Raw genomic sequence first — 7,689 nt, 5'->3', positions numbered from 1 at the left:
CTGAGGGAACTGTTGCACGCACAACCTAGAGGTAGCACCTTTACTGACATGGTGGTGGCCATTATGCAGTACTGCTGCCGGCTGGAAATGCTGCCACCCTCTAACACTGCATACACAACTGTAAAATGACAGGAAGAGACCAGAATAAAAGTACAACCTGCCAATCTAAGCAATCGATTTCACTTGTTTCCCCCAATTTCTTCGCCATTCAGCCACAGTGAGGGCCTTGGGAAATTTGGCCTAGCTAGCTGGTTTGAATGAGAAGCGAACAAAAGGCTTCCGATTGTGGTGTGCTATTTGGATGATAGGCATCTGGTTGTCAGTATTTACTGCCTCGGTAGCAGGAGGATGTCCCTTTTGTGATACATTGAAGCACTGATCACCGCTGGATACTCTGCAGCCCTTTCGTAGCGTGTTAGGCGCCACGTCATCGCACGCATAATCTTTCTTGAGTTACAGCACTTCATGGAACAGAGTCGTGCGTACAGTGTGCCTGTTTACAATGAGGCGCTGCCCGGATAACCGCAAGCAACAGCAGAAGAATGACTGCCAGACTAATAAAATTACAAGAGGTGTCTCACTAGAGAATACTGGATTGGAACTTCATTCATTTTGCTGCGTAAAGCGAAGCGAGAAAACAAACCGCAGAACAAAACCACCAACTTGACTAATTTATCAGTATGTGTCCATCGAACACCTGTTTGAAGATTAGGTTTGTTGATTATTCCTACCTGAGATCACATCCATGTGTGAACATTGATCCAATCCTACACACTGGATCTTTAATATTGTGAGCCCCCTTAGTAGTGACACGACTACAGGTTGGTGAAGTACTTAAAATTAAATTAATTTCTATCTGTTTCAGTAGTGTTTTGTGATTTTTGTGTGTTAGGGCAATCTGCGAGCTATATCCAAAATCACAGGATAGTTTTAAACCCCTGTTAGCGTTGTATTTTGTTTTTCTCAACTAAATAGAACACAATATTGAGGGGGGGGGGGGGCTAAAGAGTAAGGTTTAAGTTCAAGAAAGGCAAGGAGCTCACGCCACACCAGTAAACTCCTCTTAGACATTTATACAACTGAACTTAACAGTTCAATGTAATATTAAAAAACACATAGGCAAAGAAGGAACTTTCACATGAGTCTTGGTAACAATATGGGTGCACTAGAACACAAGGAACCTTACATTCAACTATATTTATGTTAAAAAGAAACCGAGAGCAGCTCATGTGTTCTGTGGTATTTCAGATATCTGCCTTATTTAATTTTTTCTGATCAGAAACCCACAAGCGAGATAATTTGATTAGCGCTCTGCAACGCACACCTCCAACAGTAAGCAGTTGATTTATTGTCATTTGAAAAAACTGCAAACCAGTGCTAGCACTGGATCATTTTCTAATCATCACGTGTTAATTCCTGAATGTTCATTAACCGTTTATCGCGGGAACCCATATATTGAACTCCTTAATGATGGTTTATTAACTTCCTATGGCATACTTTGGTTGGTTTTTTTAGGTATATACTAATATAGCACTTCAACTGTTATGATTCCTTTCCACAAATATCAAAGTGGGCCTTGAGTTTGATTTGCTTATTGGGCATTTAATTACATATTTTCTAGTAATATGATTGAGAATTTCTTTTGCAGCAGCTGTTTGCTCAGTCCTTCTATGGGAAGATGAGGCCTGCTGTGCCACAGACCTGTTCCAGGGTTTTCTCTCCAAGTATTTCAATGAGTGCCCTATAAAGGGTTAAATGTTCAGCCTGAGTAAATCACTCACCTGCACTTTGTTGCAGGACTGTGCTTGACTGTGTTGTTTAAATGGTTGCTGTAACTGAACCACAGCAACATCACCTTGCCCAAACTGAGCTAACATTAGTTTTGCTCTATACTGCAAAAACACCCAATGAAAGTGGTGGGGAACTGGCACCTTTTTGTTTATGGATGCTTCCTGGGAATTATTACAGAGACAGGCACAAAGTCAAAGAGGCAGCAAGGACATATCAACCAGCAAATGAGTACACTCATCAGGAAATTCACTGACTTTGACTGGATGTCAATGTGGCCATTGTGTGACAGGCAAGACATGCAATGGGCATTTTCAGTTTTAAAGGTTAACATGAGTGTCTTTTTAATATTCACTGTTCAGTTTTATCGAATAAAAACAAAGTTCAACTGGAGGCAAATGTCTTTAATATAAGTTTTTTGGTCTATAAAATATTAGAAGATGGTGAAACTTGTCAATCACTGTTTCCCAAAGCTCAAGATTTTGTCCCAAACAACAGTCCACAACCCAAAGATATTCACTTTACATCATCAATGATTTATCAGTTAAAATAGCTGGCAATTAATATGACAGTTGGTAGAGCTGCACAATTAATCAAAACATTATTGAAATCGCAATATGGCCAAGTGCAATATCCAAATCACAGCAGCTGCAATTTGTTTGATAAAGGTAAAATGTGTGAAAACAGCATTTTAGTGAAGTACTGTTGTGCTTCAGAGATTTATTTGCCTACAGTTCTACAGTTGTAAGAAAACATGTTGGTTTGGTACAGCCCGCAACAAATGTCACTTCCTCATGATTGAATGATGAAGTTTTTTCAGTGAAAATGAAAATTGTAATGCAATAATGACCATTTCCACTAATTGTTAATAATATTGCAATCATAATATCTGTCAAAATAGTGCCATGTTATTTTTCTCTAACTAACAATATCCTCACAGTTGTGTAAGTTGCATACTGGGCTATGATTTGCTTCAAATGTAGTGTATGTCATAAATTACTCATATGTCCACTAGACTACTACTAGTTGACACTACTTGTTGATTGAAAGATAATAGGCAACTATTGCAGCATCACACCTTAAACTGAGATTTTTGGTGAGACTGGCTTTGACTTTCAGCGGAAAACATTTGGTGTTGGTAATAAATATAATTTTCCTGAAGATGTGGTGACATACAAAAGATGACGTATAAAGGTTCAAAGCTTTTAAAAAAAAGAAAATGAGAGAAACATTCATGCAGTTGCACTGTCTTGCACATCACTGAGCTGGATTACTATTTCATTTAACACTAACTCTACAGAATCTGATTGATAATAACTGTAAAGTTACAGTTAAATAAACAATTCTACTAGAGCATGAAGCTAAATTATATTAATATATGGACATGTACTGTCAGGTTAAATACTGTGATTATATAGGAGCAGGCTGCTAGATTATATTAATATATGGACATGTACTGTCAGGTTACAGTTAAATACTGTGATTATGTAAGAGCAGGCTGCTAAGTTACAATAATATGAAGGCATAACTACTGTGAGGTCACCATATACAGCTTTCATTCACAATAATTCACTGTAAAATGATACAGTAACTTACTGTGAAAGTAATGTAGTTGCCAGAATGTACTGTTAATGTACAGTCAAACACCTGTGTTTGCCCTACTATTCCATGTCAAAATGACTACTGTGAAAAAGGTGTCTATAAATATAGAAGGGTGAGTCTTCTGAAGAACATGTATATGTGCTTGCTGCATATGAAACTTTTAAAATGAAATTTTGATAAGTGCTAATGAAAATGGAAGTACTAAAAGAAGTTTCTGTCTAAGCTCTGATGAAAGGTTAAGTGTCAGAGGAAATGAAAACAGTGTAAGGAGGTGAAATTGAGAAGGTGAAGGTGATACATTAAGCTATAAATGTTGAAGTGGAAGTCCTAAAAGAAATGAATGCCAGTTCAAGTGTAAAAATTTGAAAGACAATGTCAATCGAAGTGTTGGTTGAAATATAACCTAGAGCAGTTGGAGTAAATTGTGTGTGAGCAGTGGAAGTTGTGAGAAGAAGTTGTGTTTTTGTTCAAGGGTGAAAACCTCATACCTAAAGGAGTTTGAAGTGTTGTTTGAAGTTTAAGCATTAAGGGGGGTAGAGGTATCTGTAATCAGTGAAAGCAGATACATTCTCTGTAGTTTTAACTCTGGAACTCTTACAAACTGGTCAAGAAAGTTATAGTCATATTTTTTCAGCTTCATATCTGATAACTGTTACCTAAAACATACAATTAATTAACAGACAATTGCTTTAATTGACTCTCCATATTAGAAATAAGCAACACAAATATCACATTATGAAGAAAAGTGTTGCACAACATAAGAAGCAGGCTAATGCTTTCGTTATTCAACAGACATTTTATGATGCTAAACAATAACATAATCAGACAGGCTTGTGTAATTATTCTTACAAATCCACTAATAAATGAATTCTAAATGAAAAGCAATAGATATTAAATGACAGCATGTTATTACATGGCAATTGCTGTGGTGTTCAATAAGCAGCAATTAGTCTATTTCTCCTGACAGCATGAGGTTGCAGGTGCTGCCACATGTTGTGAATGTCAAAAGATCCACCACGGCAAAACCTCCCGACTGGACCCTGATAGAGAGCTCAAATAATTGCAATGAATTATCAACTGCCATCGCCACAAAGGGCATTGCCTCATTATTGTTGACAGTTTGTGTGAAGAGCCTGAAATATGCAATCAACGTAAAAACTGAGAATTTAAATAAAACATTCAAGTTTGACTTTGAATTGGTAGATGAAAAATGCAGGTTTCCCGTAGCAACTATTAATATTTAATCTTAAATTTTCCCTTTTGATGGAGAGATTTAATAATGTTGCTGTACACCTACTTAAGTGAGTAATGTTGTGTTATGGGAAACCGGTTAACCCCAAATTATAACATATGGTTGCATATGCTGGGGAGAGTCACAGAGTGTATGCACATAGCCGGGGTCCGCCAAACTAAATGTAGTTTGTGTGGGATAAATGTTTGTCAGTGCTGTTCCATTTTCTGCTACCACCAATCCTCATTTATTTAATCCAAATAAATAAATAAATAAATAAATAAATAAATAAAATCTGTAGGGATGGTAAGACGCACCAGCATGACAGTTCAAGATGCGATTGGCCCGATTGAAAAAAAGTGCACTGGATACAATTTGGGATGAAATCGGGATGCCATCGGTGACCAATAATCTTAGATTTAATTGATTCCTCCCTAAAATCTTTAATGTATTGAATTGTTGGCAATGCATCAATATGTATATTGCACTGGCCTCAGCGATGGAGATGCAGAAAAATCCTGTATGTCGCCTGGAGTCCACCACGTTGAGCCACCATGTTTCTACAGGAGCCCAGAATGGAAAAACCAAACACTGGCTGTAGATAGAGCATTTTGCTTTTTTCATGAGTTTCACGGCCAGCATAGTTTCTCCTACAGACAGCCTTTTCATTCCCAGGTCGTCAAATATAAATGCCAGTGGTGTTCAGCTTCAGCATAATTCTCTGTGATATAAATGGCCTGTAATATAAGTGAAAGGAGTAATAAGAGGTGTTTTATAAATTGAACAAAAATATGAAAAAAATTACGTTTTGAACTTTAATTTTTTTATTGCCTTGTGGTATTCACCACTTTTATACTGATACGCAACATTAACAAGAACTGTAAATGTATAAACAAGGCTAAGCTCTTCTGAAAATGTATTTAATGTGTAAAAAAGTGTGACACCTTGGAAAAATGCACTCTTTTAAATCCGACCTTGTAGTACAGCACCATTCATTTACGTGAGGAATTTAACTTGATGATCTGTAGTGGATATTGAACTTACTCTGTGCCACACAAACACACTATGCTAACAAAGAGTTGTGCTTGGCAGTACCTGAGCAAGGCCATAAAACAGCACATATGCCAAAAAGTTAGAAAAAAAGAGTTATTTAACATATTTTTCAGTAGAAAGAAAATAAATCCCAGGACAACATATTTTTTCCATATATCTGTATGTATGTATTTGTTGTTAATTACTTTCCATGTGGCTATAAGGAAAACATATTATTGTCACACCGTGCCAGATTAATCAGGAGCCTCTCAACTGACTGTGAAAGACTCCTGCTTGGACTTGGACTCGCAGCACACAGGCCATGTTGCCTGACTGAATGATTACAACATTTTATAAAATCAATTTGAAAAGTCAATATATACCGTACAGCTATTTACAATTTGAGATTATTTTAATTTTTTGTTACTGGATGAGAAAAACCAATGGAATATTACAGATTTCACCTTAAAGCTATAATATGTAACATTTTCACATTAAAAAGTCTATAAACACTAGACCTATGTTATATATGTTGTTGAGTTGTGTAATTCGGCTCTCGGCAGAAACCTTCTGAACAATGAACACTGAAGGAATCCTAACTGGGAGAAGCTGACTGCAGTGACTGCAATGGTGATGAAGACAACAACTCCCATGATCTCACACTACTTCACAACGTTATCAAACTCTTGAACGATTGTTTTAATGTGAGAAACCACTTAGCAGCAGAAATTACATATTGTACGTTTTATGGTCACTTACCAACTGATTTGATTTTAATGGCAGTGCCGAACTTCATCTAAATATGTTCAATTATCCAAACATATTTTCCATGCATGTGGGCGTTGTGCAAGTCTCTGTGGCTTACATCAATGCTGTAATGAGTATTGTACAGTTGTGTAGCGGGAACCTTTTTTCTTCAACATTGTCAGTTTTCTACTGTAGTATAGCTCCAGATGTTTTAGTTTTATAATTCTAGAATAAAAGTAATGTAAGAGTGAGGCTACACGGGGGAATCTACGTCCCATTGCTTTTGGTTTTATATGAACTCAATCAAAGCACGTTTTGCTTTGAGAACACTTTATATACAATTTTACTTCACATCTGGACTGAAGAATTTTCCTCCATTGTGATTCTGAAGGTTAAAACTCTTCAGTGTTTACTCCACTGTCACAGATATTTTAGGTCTAGGTTCTAAAGTTTGTTTGTTTTTTATTTTCAACTATACTCTAATAATAGTATTTGTACGTTTCCCAAAGTATATGTGCAGCTGTAGCTATTTATAGTATTCCCCCGCTCCCCTGACTGAAGAGAAACTGATGTATAATGTTATGTTGTTGCATGTTGTTACTATAAAGGTTAAGGCAGTTGTTTTGCCTCACACTGGAATTACAACCATAAGCTCTGTCAAGGTTTCGATGGCCCAGAAGACTTTTCCTCATGTGGCTTTGACATCTAATAAACATACACAACTGCCCAGAACTGAGGAGAACACTTAAAATATTTGTTATGCATACAGAGGCTGTACAGTCCCATTGTAGGTTGATATTGGGCTTTAAAACTTAAGCAAGGTCATGTTCATTCATAATCTGTGTCTTACAAAATGTCTTACTACAAATCAGCATAGGCTAGTGCCTTTTGTTAGAGATGTGGGCCTATTGCTGCGTTGATTATGGTCTTCAATGTGTTCCACCATATGCTTGATCAAAAATGTAAAAAGTCTCCTGATCTTATACTTTGAATTATAGGATATTGAGCCATCTTTGGTACATGCAATGCAAAACAAAAGGATGTTTAATAATTGTATTGTTTACAGAATATAAATCACAACAGGTGATGAAAAATGTAGAAGCTGTGTGAGTGAAATATTAACGCAACTAAGAGGTTAGTCATTTTAAAGGGTATTCTTTGCAAACATATTGTTGTCCATTTGAACCAGTTGAGGCAGCCGGCCACTCACCTGGAGCTGGGGTCTGTCCGAGGTTTCTGCCTCTTTAAAGGACGGTTTTCCTTGTCCCCGTCACCAAGTGCTTGCTCAT

Source organism: Morone saxatilis, unplaced genomic scaffold, assembly GCF_004916995.1.
Source record: "Morone saxatilis isolate NCDOM2014 unplaced genomic scaffold, NCSU_SB_2.0 Contig18, whole genome shotgun sequence".
Classification (NCBI taxonomy): Eukaryota; Metazoa; Chordata; class Actinopteri; family Moronidae; genus Morone; species Morone saxatilis.
The sequence above is the reverse complement of the archived record's forward strand: the minus strand, read 5'-3'. Positions refer to the sequence as shown.